General features: G+C 39.0%; 1 non-coding gene across 1 annotated transcript; it reads right to left on the reverse strand.

Annotated features, from left to right (window-relative positions):
- Nucleotides 1-1,748: 1,748 nt before the first annotated feature.
- TRNAW-CCA (transfer RNA tryptophan (anticodon CCA)) lies at nt 1,749-1,821 on the reverse strand. The gene has a single exon. It is a non-coding gene; the product is annotated as a tRNA-Trp (tRNA).
- Nucleotides 1,822-16,418: the final 14,597 nt, after the last annotated feature.

A 16,418-nucleotide genomic window follows, 5' to 3' on the forward strand; every position in this document is an offset into this window, starting at 1 on the left:
CTTCTATTCCTCATTCTTCCTATTCCTAATTCTTTTTTAATTTTTACTATTATTTTCATACTGATGCAAAGAACTGACTCTTGAAAATACCCTGATGTTGGGAAAGACTGAAGGCAGGAGGAGAAGGGAACAACAGAGGATGAGATGGTTGGATGGCATCACTGACTCAAGGAACATGAGTCTGAGTAAACTCTGGGAGTTGGTGATGGACAGGGAGGCCTGGCGTGCTGCAATCCATGGGGTTGCAGAGAGTCAGACACGACTGAGCGACTGGACTGAACTGATCCTTGCTTATTGTCTCCCTCCTTTCATTCTTACACTACTGCAGATTCTATCTACTATTACAGGCAGAGCTGGATTTGGATGGATAAGGCTGACCCCCTGTTTTGGTGTGCCCATGCCTCAGCAGTTTCTGAAGACACCAGATTTTTAGTCTGAAACCAGGAAATTCCCTGGCAAACTAGGACTAGGCTGGTGACAGTGTGTGTATGACAGGAAGAAGACTCTATAGAGAAACAAGGAGGAGCAAAATGAGGACCAAAAAGAATTCCGCAGGAGTGACCATGGGAAATTGCTATGAGCTGAACTTCAAGCAGTTGAGTTTCAAGTTTTAAACTCAAAGTGCATTGGGAACATTAAGCAAAAGTTCTTAAGTAGTATTTAGACATGTTAAATTTGGCTTCAACTTAGGTCACAAGGTTTTGAAAGAGTATAGGGCAGAGTGGGAACCAGCTTTAATCTGATGAAAGCAACTGGAAAAACAACTCTGTTAAAAGTTTCCTTGTCCCTACAGGAAAGAAATATTCAGATTACTCAATGGCATTCTTTTGTTGTTTTTCTTATTTAGTGATTGAAGGAATAAGCAACATTGCTATTCACTTAAGTTCCATACATAAATAGTTTCTGTGATGATTATTAAGTTATATCTTGTTAAGAAACTGTAAAATTCTATGCTATCTACTGTGTTCTAGTTTACCTTAAAGTACACCTTTATTAGCTATCACTTGAATTACTGTCCTTATCTTCCTAAAAATATAATTGGTTGAGAGTTTATTTTTTAGTATTTTAAAATATTATTAAATGAATGGAAATTGTTTTCCATTTTTGACCTAAATGAGGGCTATCTTTCATGAAAATGAATTTTGAAGAGGTTTACAATGAAAGAAATTCCCAAGTCTGCAAAAATAATAACCTTTGAAATGCTTTATTGATTGTTCAAAGGCCCATATTATATATTTTAATTTTTTTGAGATTGCATGTTTCAGATAGATAAACTTCCTAGACTACTCTTCATGAAATACTTTTTAAGTTGGAAATATCATGGCAGAGTAATGCAGTCTGTCTAGTTAAACAGAAATGTAAAATGCTCATTACTCAAGATTTTTATAATGAAAATTCTATAACATTTTGAATAACAAAGGTGAACCTTCTATTATTTTCTCCCTTTTGTCACTAAAAAGAAAAAAAATGAATAAGATTAAAAAAAAATCTTTGCAACACCCTCAATTCAAACCTTGGTTAATATATCAGTCAATTTTGGGTGAAATAACAATTTAAAAATATCAGTGACATGACATAAACATTTAGTTTCTGTTTATGTTACATGAGTGAAGTGAAGTGAAATGAAGTTGCTCAGTCGTGTCCAACTCTTTGCGACCCTGTGGACTGTAGCCCACTAGGCTTCTCCATCCATGGGATTCTCCAGGCAAGAATACTGGAGTGGGTTACCATTTCCTCCTCCAGGGGATCTCCCCCACCCAGGGATTGAACCTGGGTCTCCTGCATTGGAGGCAGACGCTTTAACCTCTGAGCCACCAGGGAGTACTAGGGCTCAACTGGGTCTTGTTACTGCACATCTTATCATTCAAGACTGAAAAAGCAGCTGCTCTCTGGGACTTGCTATTTTCATGGCAGAGGGGAGGAACCCAAGTGTGAACTGAGTTTGATGCAAAAACCTGGGGTCACATATTATATCTCCCTAACCTATGTAAAAAAAAACAAACCCACACAACTCCTGAGTTTATTCTTTATTCTCACATTATTACCACACTCACACATTTTTGACAACAGATGGGTGGGGAGTTTCCACCCACCAAGCGATTCTGAGTTAGGTGTTCTACAATTTGACTCAGTTCTGACAGCATCTACCTTTAGAATAGAGTCCACGGCTTAAGGGCTCCGTCTCACAAGACTGCCCCCACCCCTTCAGACGATTGCAAGTCCAGGTTGTCACCTGCGCTTCTAACTGATAGGCACTAAATCAGGCTCCCACCACTCCCTCCTCACATTCAGTTACTTTGCTAGAGCTGCTCGCAGAACTCAGGAAAACAGTTACTGTTTGCGTTTATTATGTAAGGACTTGGCAAAACGTGCAGAGGATCACCCAGATGGAAAAGATACATAAGACAAGGTGTGGAAAGAGAGGCAGTGAGCTCCCTAAACCTCCCTGAAGCTCTCTAGACCCTGCACAGTACTTTGGGGATTTTTATGGCAGCTTGATCACATAGGCATAATTGATCATTAACTCCATTTCTAACCCCTCTCTCTCCTGTAGAGAATGAGGAATGAGTCTGAAGATTTCAAGCTTCTAATCATGATTTGGCCTTTCTGGTGACCAGCTCCCATTCAGGAGCCTCCTAAGAGTCTTCTGTTAAAACATGGGCTTCCCTGGTGGCTCAGAGAATTAAGAATCTGCCCACAATGTGGGCAATCCCTGGGTTGGGAAGATGCCCTGGAGAAGAATGGCAACCCACTCCAGTATTCTTTCCTGGAGAATGCCATGGACAGAGGAGCCCTTCAGGCTACAGTTCACAGGGTTGCAAAGAGTTGGACACGACTTAGCAACTAGCACTTTTACTTTAGAACAAAAGATGCAAATATCACCTGGCAAATTTCAAGGGATTTCAGTTCGGTTCATTTCAGTCGCTCAGTCGTGTCCAACTCTTTGTGACCCCATAGGAACTCTGTATTAGGAACTATGGTCAAAGGCAAAATATTAAAACAAAAGATATTCCTGGGTGCATTTTTATTACTTAGGAAATTTAAAGAATTGTGCCAGGAACTGAGGGCAGAGACTAATATATATATATATATATTTCTGTTTCTCAAAGCCCACTTCTGATGCACTAGACATATGGCCCTCAGCCTTTCTGTCTCTGGACTTTCTCTGCAGCGCTGGTGGTCCATTCAGCCTGCACACATTCTTTGCAGAGCATTGTCTCCAAGTTGGTGCTTCAGCTTCAGCCTTCAGCAGATCATTCCCAGAGTCTTTCACTCCTTTTCACGCCTCTGCCATCTTGCTTGGCAATTCAGGAATTCTAATATTATCAAGACTTTCTGAGATTTTTACCAGAACATTAAATCCCATTTTTTCAAGGGAATGGCTCCACGTCAATAAATTCTTTCTTTTTCAGTCGTGAACTTCCTGAGCTGTTGACCACATACTCTGAAAATCCAATCCCAAGGATCCTTTCCTGACAGGCTAATTCTTGAGGATTCACAGGGTAATTATTTCTTTTCTTGTTTAGTAGTTCCAGTACATTTCCATCTCACTGCTTGGTAATACTGGAATTTAACCATACTTTTCAGCCTAGAAGCCAGGAGAGAAGGTAGGCAAATCTTGAGGGATGTACCTTTGTAGGAGCAACCTCTGAATTATCCTCCTGCAAGGGAAACTGTCTAGCTCTTCACAGAGGTGTTTGGACCAACTCTGCAGGTAGTTGGACTGTAGCCTTTTGGGGGAATTCACCTAGAGGCACTCATCATATGTACCCATGCTCCAACTTTTCCTAAGCAGACCTCTGGCCTTATCATAAGAATGTTCCTCAACAGAACACACGGAATCATCTTTGCAGTTCAGTGACCCTAAATATCGGATTCTGAATTTTCTCTTCAGCTATGTGTACTCTCCTTTTGCAAAAGAAAAGAAACTGTTTATAAGCTACCCAAGAAGCCTTCATGCGTTCACACTGACATTTGAGCTACTTAACCATGTTCAGTTTCTTATTAACTCTCTATAGATCTACAATATAACTTACTAATAATCAGCCATTCCACTGTCTTTATACCGGTTCTTTGCACCACGTTTTTCAAATCCCTGAATATTGTCCCAGCTAGGCAGTTCACATTCAATGAGACATTCTCCAAAGTCACCACTGACGAAATGTTTGTCAACGGAACTGCTGCTCTGAGCCAGAAACTATTCATGATCCATATACCTCTTGGGGAGGGATCCTCATTTTCTGGTAGGTGGCAAATGATCCAGTTGCCAAACTCCACCTTATTCACTGAAACCATAAACTGCTTCCAGTGTGAGCCACGCCAGTTTAGTTCTTTTGGAAAGCAGAAGCCATTAAAATTGCATAACAAAACCAAACGCCCAAAAAATGTATTGGGAAAAAAAATCTGCAAAGCATAAAAAGGCAAAGGGGGCAAGAACATCCAACGAAAGCCATCCAACTGTGATAAATTTCTGGCTCTGGTCACAGAGAGAAAGGAAAGCCAGAGGATTGGTTAGGGTGAGCCTCACACAGCAGCGCAGCTCAGAACATCTCTACTGATCTCCGGGGAAGCTTCTTTGGAAAGCTGCTTTTGCGGAAGTCCTGTTCTGCCTCCAAGTTGAGGTTCTCTTCCACTGCCATTTTCCAGGGCGGAGCATTGTGTTGGAAACTTGAAGCCCTGGCTCCTATTGGGACTGGGATAGCCTGAAGGCACCTGGACCAGGAAGCTGTGTATTGACTGTACTTCTGTCTGTCAGTTCTTTTTGTTTTTTTGTTTTGTTTTTTTTTTTTTTTTGGAAGGAAGTCTGTGCATCATATCTCCATGGCTGCCCTGAAGACTTCTGACTAACACAGAGTCATTTCAACAATTTATTCAAACAGCTAAAACTTTCATCACAACACAAAATAGCTCCAAAAAGTACGAGATTAAAGAAAACCATGAATACCTGTTTTGCAATAAACTCCTTCACACTATTTGCTACTTTTTCACTCTTCCTCTACTCATTGTCTCTTAATATCCTCCTCGTTTTATCCCCTGTTGAGACAAAAATGTGCCTTCCATCTTTATATTTCCTTGAAGTAAAACCTGTCATTATATTCCTTTTCTTCTCATAGCTGTGATAATGTTTTTATGTAAAATCTGTGCTTTTTGAGGTGCAAAACCTAACAGCCAATATGAAAAGAAGGTTTAGCATGCACACACACACATACACCTCTAACTTCTATAGAACATTGAGTTATAGGAAATAAAGGAAATTTCTTATTTGGTGTCTTACTCCAAAAGCCCACAGTTAGCTAATCAAAGGGTAGAGTTATGCTATCTTTGCTCCCCTCCATCTCTCATATCATAAAAATAACATTGCCCTTTGTGGAAGATAAAGACAGTATCCTTTTTCCACTTCCTGCTAAGAGAGATTAATTTGCTAGGACATGAGGATGTTGATCTTCATGAAAGCTAGTCTCTTGCCTAATTAGGAAAAGTTTTCTTATCCATATTACTAACTGGCTTCCTGCTTCTCTTTAGCGATAAATAATTTTTTTCAGGGTGAAATTTATCTTTTCTACAGCCTTAACTCTATAGCTCATCTCAAAGTACAAAATTCAATGACCACATCATAACATTCTGAGACACATTTAATCAGAAGTTATTAAACACTTTTGAGAAAGTGATCCCAAGTGTGTACGCTTTTAAAATTTTTAAATGAATACCCAAAAAATACTTCTGGGTGGATGATGCTATTTTAGGGACCCCCAACTTGCTTCCTAACAAAATAATGCTCTTATTCAAACATGCAATGACTCTAAATCATGAAATGCATTCGTTTTTGTACTTATATATTTGTTTAGTTATTTATGCCAAACAGTGAGCTAAATACTCTGAAATTTATACACTAAAAAATAACCTGGGCCTATGTTCCCAAAATATGCAGCAGATACCACTCATTCAGCCTTTCTAAGAAGAAGATAACAACACAACTCAAATTGCTGATGCTCCAGAATGCAAATGAACAATCAATTTTGAACTAAGTCAGTGGCTATCATATATATGGCTGGTCATGAAAAATGCAAAAACCGAAGACATGTTCCTTTGAAAACACATTCATTCACTTCATTTTTTTTTAATAGGTTGCATTTTGCACCATTGCTTTAGGTATATCACAAAGAACAAGTTAGTGGTTTAACTACTCCTCTTGTTTTTCTCGCCTACCCCAAACCTGGCTCTTTTCTAAAATAGAGTGTGACTAATGTGCTTTAGTTGGGAACACGTGCAATTATGTTGGTCCTCCAGTTTGACTGCTGTCTAGAACACTGCTTAATAAAATCTATTCACAGTGAACTTGCCTTCCCTTTGAAATGTGGAATAAACTTCTATTAAAGCCCTGAGATGATCAATAAGGTCAGTGGAAACTTCATCAGAATCTCTTACATTTATTTGTGTTATTCTTTGGCCAATTTTGTATGCAATTGAAGCTAGACATGACCCCCAAATTAAGCCAAACAATGAGTGGAAATAGCAAGAAAAAGTAATAACATTTGTTTGGAATGTTGGCTTCTTGAGAACAAAGAAATTTTAAATATGGTGAGGTGATACAAAGCAGAGTTTAAGATGTAGGACTTTTGGGGTCATATTGACAGTGGGGCTTTGTAGAGTTTATTTAACTCTTCTGAACTTCAACTTCCTAATCTGTTCAAAGTATCAATAATACCTTTGTTATGGAGTTGTTCTAAAGATCAAATTAAGTTATGTCAGCACTGACACATTGCTCTGCATACAATAAATGCTTAGTAAATTGTTATTAACCATTATCAGTATAACATACATCTCCAGAATATTACACTTATTAACACAAAATAATTTGGCAACAAGTGAACTCTCACTTTTAATATTCTACCAAAATATATCAAATTCTGTTATAGGCAAGTTATTAAAAATACATCACTTACTATAAATTTGCTCAAATAAATTTATGTTAGATTCTTAGGGCCCATTTGGTAACAAATAAAATAATAATTAAATAACATTAAGGTCAGCCAAATGGAATAAAGGTGTTTCTACATTATTGCATGGAGTGAAAGGAAATGAGAAGACAACTCCCCAAAGTCCTGGAACCACTTGAATATCTTTTTATCTCTTAGTTTTTCTATGTGAACATGTACATGAGAAACTTTACAAGTTTGAAAATCATGGCACACATACTTTGTTTAAAATGTTTTGGAGTAGAGGCCAGTTAAAAGATAAATATAGGGTGTGTGGGTGAGTTAGTCTGCTCACTCTAAACAGTCAATTCTTGCTTGGTAACACAGTTACTTGGCTTCCCAGATGACTCAGTGGTAAAGAATTCCCTTCCAAAATGGGAGACACAGTTTGATCCCTGGGTCAGGAAGATCCTCTGGAGAAGGAAATGGCAACCCACTCCAGTATTCTTGCCTGGGAAATCCCATGGACAGAGGAGCCTGGCGATCTACAGTCCATGGGGTCCGAAGAGATGGCCACAACTTAGCAACTAAACAACAACAAAAAAACATGGTTATTTACTTGATACCAAGGGGTCTTGTTTTGGGCCTAGAGAAGAACTTTGGGAAAGAATTAGGCCTTATTATCTGCTTACAAAGTTTTTGTCCCTGAAGATCAGGATGATCCCTTAGTGTACCTGGATCACTTGCAGAATCGGTTTCAATTTTTATGACATGGCCTAATGTTAATAGTGGTTTATGTGAACTTAAGATCCTGCAAGCTGACCTGATTTAGAGTAAGAAAGTGTCTAAGGATACAAGCCTTAGCCTTCTATCAGTCAGTCCAAATGCTGACTACAGAATATAAATTCAGAGTTCACAGACCATGTCTGTTCTGTAGAGCACTGTACTCCCCTGTCTGCTGATGCCAAGGACAGAGGAGGCTTTGAATGAATAAATGGACCTTGGCCCTTTTCTGGTTGGATTTTATGCCTAATTAAGGTATTAAGTTTTCAACTCAGCTGGATGCCAGTTGGACCCTTTGCTTTTACTGATGGGGCTTTCAGAATATTGTGGAAACCAATTCACAGGTTTCTCTCTGGATCTAATCCTTGGTCAGTTCCTTTTAAGCCCTGGGCTGCTTGACACTTCCAAGGTAAATGGTCTCAACGTATAATCAGATCATTTCCATTTGAGTTTAACAGCTCAACATATTTCTCGACCTTCCCTCTAATCTGTTATTCAAGAAACACTCCTCTCCATCCCATTGCCTCCATCTCTACCATGGGAATGGCCTTTGAAGTTTTACAACTTAGAAGCATTATAAACAAACCCTACAACAGCAGCAGAGAAAATTTATAACTTCTCAGAGCAAATGTTAAATCAGTCTTAATGCTTAGCTAAACCAAATAATTCCTGACTTTTCATTTTGCTACCACCAAGGCAAAACCATGAATAAAGATAACCAAAGATGGTAGCAGAAAGGGCTCATCTATATTAATTTGACAGAGGCCCACAGTTTAGTTCTGTTCCAGCTTAGAAGAGCCAATTCAAATTGCCAAGTTAACTAATCCTTACTCAGTAAGAATTGCCTTACAGGCTTTGTTTTCTAAGTTCATTATTTTATCTTTATCATAATTATAATTTTCTTCTTCTGCTTATTTGTCTACCATCTATTTTCAGAGAAGAGTCTGTTCAAACCCTTTGCTTTAAAAAAAAAAACCACAAATTGTTCTCTAATCATTGAATTTTGAAAGTTCTTTATATATTATGGATACAAGTACTTTATTAAGTATGTGATTCACAAGTACTTTCTTCCAGTGCATAGTTTGTCTTTTCATTTTCTTAAGAGACTGGACCTCAATTCCTTGGGTATCATCTGCACGGGAAAAAAAAGTTACTTCTGTGACTTTCATAGAGCAAAACGTGTTTACTTTTTTTTTTTTTCAAATTTTGGTATAAAGTCCAAAATATGGTTTGTTTAAATTAATCACACATTGTATCCTTTACCTAATAGAACTTTTATGGTTCTAGATTTTATACTTAGATCTATGGTTTATTTTGTGTTAATTTTTGTGTAAGTTGCAAGGTATAGACAATACTTACTATGCTTATGGATATCTGTTGCCCTAGCACCATTTGTTGAAAAGATTATCTTTTCTTCACTGAATTGCTTTTGAACTTTGGCTAAAGATAAATTGAGAATATGTATGTAGAGCCATTTCTAGATTCTTTTCTATTATTATATTGATCTATGTGTCTACCTTTTTGTAAATCTCACACTGTCTCAATAACTACAGATCTATGATGTCTTAAAGTCATACAGTATACATTTTTCTATCCTATTACTATTTTATAAGGTTCTTTTAAACTATTTAATTTTTTTCATTTCTCTATGGATTTTAGAATTACTTCATCACAGTAATGTGTTATTAAGTATTCCTTAATCTTCAATTGTCCTGAAGATTTTGTGTAGAATTAAGATTTATCTTTTTTTTTTTACCCTAAGTGTTTGGTGGAAATCATAGTGAATCCATCTGGGCTTGGACTTAACTTTGCATTTTGAGGGTGTTTGACCAAGCAGGGCAAGAATTCATTGATGTAGAGACTCTCTCTTTAGGACAAAGAGTGGGAAACCTTGCCAATGAATCCTGAGGTAAGAAACATGGAAAATGATGGCCAACACTGAGCCAAGTGGATTTCTTGATGCCTTCACAGAGAGTAGAGGAAGGGATAAAGAGACTGAGGAAAGTGGGCCTGCTGTGAGGTCAGAAGGCCAGCCAGAAGATTATATTTTACGGAAGGTCCCAGAGAATACCATGTGCCATGATTGTCAGAAACGTACTGGTGATTTTGGCTCCAGCGAGACTTGTAAGGTCAGTATAGGTTCTTCTCTGCAGACCAGCTCTGAGCATGTAATGACATTGGGAACAATGGGACTGCAAACAAATGGAGGTCAAACAACAGTTCTTAACCACCAGAAGCCTGGGGACCACAATCATCCTTAATACCAGCAAGGTCAGAAGGGCAGTGAAGGGGATGGGACCTCTAGTAGGTAATGGGTATGGTTAACTGAGCATGGTATCCCTAAAAGCATAATACACAGGCAGCCAAAAGATGGCTGATTAATATCTACAACCAGAAATAGTCAAGAATGGAGAACTAGGAAGTTGACAATAGTCTTCCAGATAAAAAGCCACAATTCCCTGTTTAGCTGCTAACCTGATTTTCAGATCTAGAATCTACTGACTGAAAACATAACCAGGTCTCTAGCATGAAGGACTCTGTGACATTAAAACAACTAAATAATGTAATGGTCCCCTCAGTCCTCTCCTAAAAGGACTCATGACCACCTACACAAGTGGGGAAGAGAATCAAGAAGTACTGGACACAGGTCTGAGCTGATGCGGATAGCCAGAGGTTCTAATCATTCTCATGGCCCTTCTGTTAGAGCAGGATCTTGCGGAAGCCAGATGAGAAGTCCTGACTAAAGCTCAGCTCACAGTGGACCGCTGGGCCTGTGGATCAACATCATCATCATTTCCTCAGATTCTGAGTATAGAATTGGAACTGAGACAGTGGGTATTAGAGTAAACACCATACTGGGGTCTTGACTGATAGGGTAAAGCTATTATTGTGGTAAAAGCCAACTGGAAACTTCTGAAACTGACTCCACTGGTCCAGATAGGAAATTACATTGTGGAATAAGGATAAGGTGGTGAAGATTAGCGCCACCGGTAAAAAGTTATAACTTTGAATGACACGTATTTGCTGACATGCTCTTTTGGGTCAAAGGGGAAATCCTGGAGACTGACCTTGTTTTATCAATCTTTGTGTCCCTGGCATTTGGGACAGTAACTTGCTATTATGGGAACTCTACTCAGTGTGTCAGAGTCTTTCTTTAACCATGGTGACCAGTTTAAATTCCTAACAATTGCCAAGGATTCACGGCTGAGCAACTTCCAAGAACTATCCTAGTTAACTAATGACCTAAAGGAAGCATTTGCTGGAGATTACCACTTGCCCGTGAATCTGAAGACACTGAAAGTCATAAAGTCACTAAAAAGCCACTGAAGTCATAAAGTACATGGCTTTCAAGACAGATTTTCCCCAAGCTTATAAGATTTTTTCTCTCAGGGGAAAGCATAGATGAATACATAAATATCATGTAATCTTTTATTTCTCAGACAGAGTATGAGGATATGTCTTCAATACCCAAACTGTTTTTTATTTGTTATCACTTTATGGAAGTCTTATAAAAGGCATTAAAATTGTCTAAGCTTTATCGAACAGAAATTGGCATTTTTGTTAAAGAAACAGGTCATAACAAAACACAGATAGCTAGAACAATGATCACTATCATATTTCCTTTTCTGCTGCTGGTCTCAGCAGAAAGAAGATGGATGCTAGAGATACCCAAGCTCAACCAATTACTCGTACTGATCACAGTTGGGGTGTGTAACGTGGGATCATTGCTAGAGCAAATTAAGAAGGCCTCAGGTTTATGGCATAAAGTCACTGATTTGTCAAGTGTGTTCTTTTATATTCGCGTTGGAAACGAGGATCACGAACAGTTTGCTTTCACATGCAACAGTATTCATTCACAGTTTTGCATCAGGGCTATATGAACCACACTCCCTACCCTGACATAATATAGAGTGAAGAGCTCTGAACCACAGGGACATTTGGACAGGAAGAGAGATGTGGCTACCATACTGGAAATCTTGGCAAAACAATGTGCATGTCATAGAATAGGAGATAAAACCTAAGAAGAATCTTGAATCTGCTACTTAAGTATTGATTTAGGGGTTTATTGGTCATGGGTGTGCTGGGATAGTACCTCAAAATTGAAAGACATATTGTTGAAGTTTGCATCTCCTACAGCAAAGAACATAGCACCGTGTCTGAGAGACCTATTAGGGTTTTGGTGACAACACTATATTTAGGAAGAGAGAGATAAAGAGAGAGAGATTTGTGCAGCGGCCAGTTACCTAGCCATCTGGTCAAGGTCCTGGAAGGAAAGGGGTTAGAAGATTGAAATCAAGGACGTCTGGCACAGAAGCAAGTGGCTGGACATACTGGAGTGGAAACTAAATGTGAAGAATTTTGTATCATACGGTAATGGCTACTAGAAAACATCCAACATGGAAAAGGCACTGAATACCACGTAACCATAGTGATTCAGCCAGTTGGCATTAGATGGTCTTCATCGTTGGCTTCCCTGGAACTGGCCTGATGGACAAAAGAATGCAACAAACATGGTGGGAGAGATGGAGACTATACATGGTACCAAAGGCATGGACTTCAACCTACGAAGCCCATTCTACTGACTACCGCCTTTCTGTGGCCAGCAGAGACCAACTCTGAGCGCAGGATCTGGCTCTTCAATCTTCTAACCTATCTGCTAGTTGCAAGTTGACTACATCACACCTTTTCTTATGGCTGATCTTGATAGGGATAGATACCTATTACACGTATTGATTACCTTTTGTGCTTCAGTCAGCTCAACCGTCCAGCTGTCAGTTTGACTGCCAGGAATGCCTGACCCACAAACACTAAGTCCCAAACAATAAACACCCAACCAATGAGCCCACTTTACTGCAAAGAAGGTGTAGCAATGGATGGCATCCTATATCACAAGATCTGAAAGTAACTAGGAACAGAGAGCTGGAAAATGCTTCTAAAGACCAGTTGAAGTACTGCCTCAGCATAAGCAATCTGAAAGAAAGACGTGCCACTCTTCGTAATGTGGTATAGACCTTAAATCAGAGGTCTGTATACTCCTTTGTGTCCCAAAGAGGAAGACTGTATGGGATACAAAATCCAACGGATGGAAACAAGGGTGGTCCCACTTACCATCACAATTGGGAAGGGGAATCCTGGCATCTACTGTGTAGAAGCCAGTGACGCTGCTAAACATCCTACAAGGTGAAGGACAATCCTCCTACTACAAAGTTTTATCCAGCCCCAAATGGTAAAAGTGCTGAAGCTGAGAAAGCCTGCCTTAAGGATGCACATTTATTAGGGAAACAGCAAGTGCAGTAATGAACTACACACTGCTGTGTTACCAGGGCACTTAGGATTCCTTGTGTCAAGAAAAACAGTTGCCGTCATACAGTAGAAACTGACCCTCAATGGTAGGAAGAGGAGCATGTGCGGAACTTGGGCACTTTCTTACACTCCCTTGTTCCACTCTAGTTATGGTTGGATAGGAGCAACAAATCCTGCTAAGAATGGTAGCCTAGGGCTCCGATCCAGCAGGAATGAAGGTTTAGCTCAAGCCATCAGGTAAGATACCTGGAACGGCTAGAATCTGGAATGGATGGTGAAGGAGAGACTGGATGAGTATCCACTGGCTGAGAACAACGGTGGCGATGGGACTTGCATCCTTCCATTAGCTTTGTTTTAATTTTTCTCTCAGGAAGAGAGGCCCACAAAGACCATTAAGGAGCTGCTCCCCCAAATATGGGGATAAGTGGCACAGGGTGAGGCTGTGATAGCTATGGAAGAGCTCCGGTCAGACTTGCCTTCAAGGAAGCACTTGTCACAAGGGTGCAATTAACCGTCACTGGCTGCCATGTGGGTAGTACCTGCCTTAGCTGCTGGTCACTGGCTTTGTTTTCTCTCTACTTGATACAAAGTGCATGAATACATGTAAAGTTGGAAAAACAGGATAATCTATCATCAACATGAATTAGTAGTGGCTTAACATAACTGGTCGGAGAAGGCGATGGCACCCCACTCCAGTACTCTTGCCTGGAAAACCCCATGGACAGAGGAGCCTGGTAGGCTGCAGTCCATGGGGTCACAAAGGGTTGGATACGACTGAGCAACTTCACTTTCACTTTTCACTTTTCACTTTCATGAATTGGAGAAGGAAGTGGCAACCCACTCCAGTGTTCTTGCCTGGAGAATCCCAGGGATGGGGGAGCCTGGTGGGCTGCCATCTATGGGGTTGCACAGAGTTGGACACGACTGAAGTGACTTAGCAAACTTAGCAAAACATAATTGGTAGTGGCTTGTCAGATGTCTATGATTCATGTTAGCATGCAGCTTCCTTGTTAATGTTTCCCCCCACCCCAAGAAAGAATAATTCATTTGCATTTCATTTTATAGTTCTTTTTGTACACTCTGTAATAGACAGGAAATGCACATTTAATTGTAACTTTCACCTGTAGAACTTCGTTGATTAATCAAAGGAGATGAAATTAACAAAAATAATAATTTGGAGAGAAATATTTCTGCATTTTGCTTAGACTCCTCATAGACCTGATATATACTCTGTCCCTTTGCATACTGGTTATATTAGACTTCTATTCAATGTTGACTATTGACCATTTCCCAGTTGTTTCTTATTTTAAAATGACTATGGTATCTTAGTTTATGAACCTGGATATCTATCTTTAAAATTTGGGATATCCTAAATATCCCCAAAGTAGGATATCCCACTTTTATTTAAAGTATTTTTTGATCATGTTTCAACACATCTGCTTAAAGATTGAGTTTCTTTTTTAATAGTTTTTAAAATTTACTTATCTTTTGCCTTCCTTTCCTTCCTCCCTCCCATCAATATTTACTGAGCTTCTGCCTAGAATGCTTCTGTTCTTTTTTCTTTGACGTGTAGCTCAGTGGAGCCTTACAGCCATTCATCTCAGAGCTTTATCTCCTTGCTCAGATACAATGATATAATTAAGTGTTTTCTTCTCATTTTCTTTATTTAGTAAATAAAAGTGAAACCCTAAGAAGTAGATCATCAGCAGCATAAGAGAAACAGGATTATCTCCCACTAATTTAGCATGAAGTGGTAGAAAACTGAAAAAAATAATTAGCAAATAAAAGGCACAGATATATCCAAACTGAAGAAGACTAGGGGACATTTAGCTTTGGAAAGTGATGTAGCCCAGTTGGCACAATGTTACAAGACAGTAAAATCTTGGTGAATAGGTGAATAAACACTTGCACTTTATGAGATAGAGGTGTTAATAAATTTGTCACAAATTAACTATCCTATACAAATACTGCAGATAAAGTTAATCAATGATAAGTCAATTTGTTGGCTCAAGTAACATTGTTTAATAATTTTAAAAAATATTTTCAATCTGCAGACAACTCACTTGATTAGAAAATTAACATACAAAAGAAGGTTTTTTAAAAAAAGAGAGAGAGAGAAAAGAAATAGTCTTGGGAATGAGAATAAGCACAAGCATAATCCATCAGTGTCTGATGTGAGAATTGAACCCACCTACATCCTTGTAGCTTAATTATTAGGAATGAGAACTGAGCCCACCTATGTCAACATGACTTAAGTGTTTGTTCCAGAAAAGTTCTCACCTAAGAAGATAAGAATACAAATAAATAAATAACTTCACTCTTGGCTTTGGGAAATTTGTGCAAACCAATTTGGGCAAATAGTTTGCTCAAGTAGGTAAACAGCTCTTCTATCAGGACAATAGATTGCTCACCTGGCCAGCTAATCACTTCTCAAACAATATTTTACTTACTAGAGCTGCTTCAAAGCTCCTGTATAAAACTGCATCCACCAGTTTTATACCACCAACTGTGTCCAATCTCAATTAGTTTTCCATCTTGAAAGAGCCACTTTAAGCCAACTGTGACCGGATCTCAAACCTGATAGCTATCCCTCTCTGACTTTGCCTTTCAGAGACCTAACTAAAACTGTCCAGGTAGTGTTCCTTCTTACTACAATAGGTCTGATATGCACCTTTGTCTAACTGACATATTTTTTGTGAGTTTTGAGAGGGAGTTGATGAAATTAACCTATCACCCCTTCCCTTTCCTCCACTGCTACCAACACCATTCATGTACCACCATAAACTCAATCAAAATTAACTGATTTCAGTTGAACTAATACAAAACATACAAAATACAGAAGCACACACACTAAAATTAAGAAAAGAAAAATTATTCTATAAGAGAATGAGGCTGATTTAGGCAAGGAGATGCTTAAAGTATACATATCTTGCTAATTCTACAGTTAGAATGTGTTTGGATATGAACAAATATGAACGTGTTTGGATATGAACGAAATGTGGGCAATAATGATGACTGGACTATGTGACCTTGGAAAAGTTATCTGACCCAAGTATCATCTGTAAAATAATGATAATTTTAAAATAATAGTGGAAATTGCTAATACATATATACTTTGGTCACCTGATGCAAAGAACATCTTTTCATTGGAAAAGACCCTGATGCTGGGAAAGATTGAGGGCAGGAGGAGAAGGGGATGACAGAGGATGAGATGGTTGGATGGCATCACCAACTCAATAGACATGGGTTTGGGTGGACTCCGGGAGTTGGTGATGGACAGGGAGGCCTGGCGTGCTGCGGTTCATGGAGTCTCAAAGAGTCGGACACGACTGAGCAACTGAACTGAACTGAACTGAACTGATTTAGCCCTTACGATGTCTGATATGAAAATGAACTCAACACACTTTTCTGTTG

Source organism: Ovis aries, chromosome 3 (assembly GCF_016772045.2).
Source record: "Ovis aries strain OAR_USU_Benz2616 breed Rambouillet chromosome 3, ARS-UI_Ramb_v3.0, whole genome shotgun sequence".
NCBI lineage: Eukaryota > Metazoa > Chordata > Mammalia > Artiodactyla > Bovidae > Ovis > Ovis aries.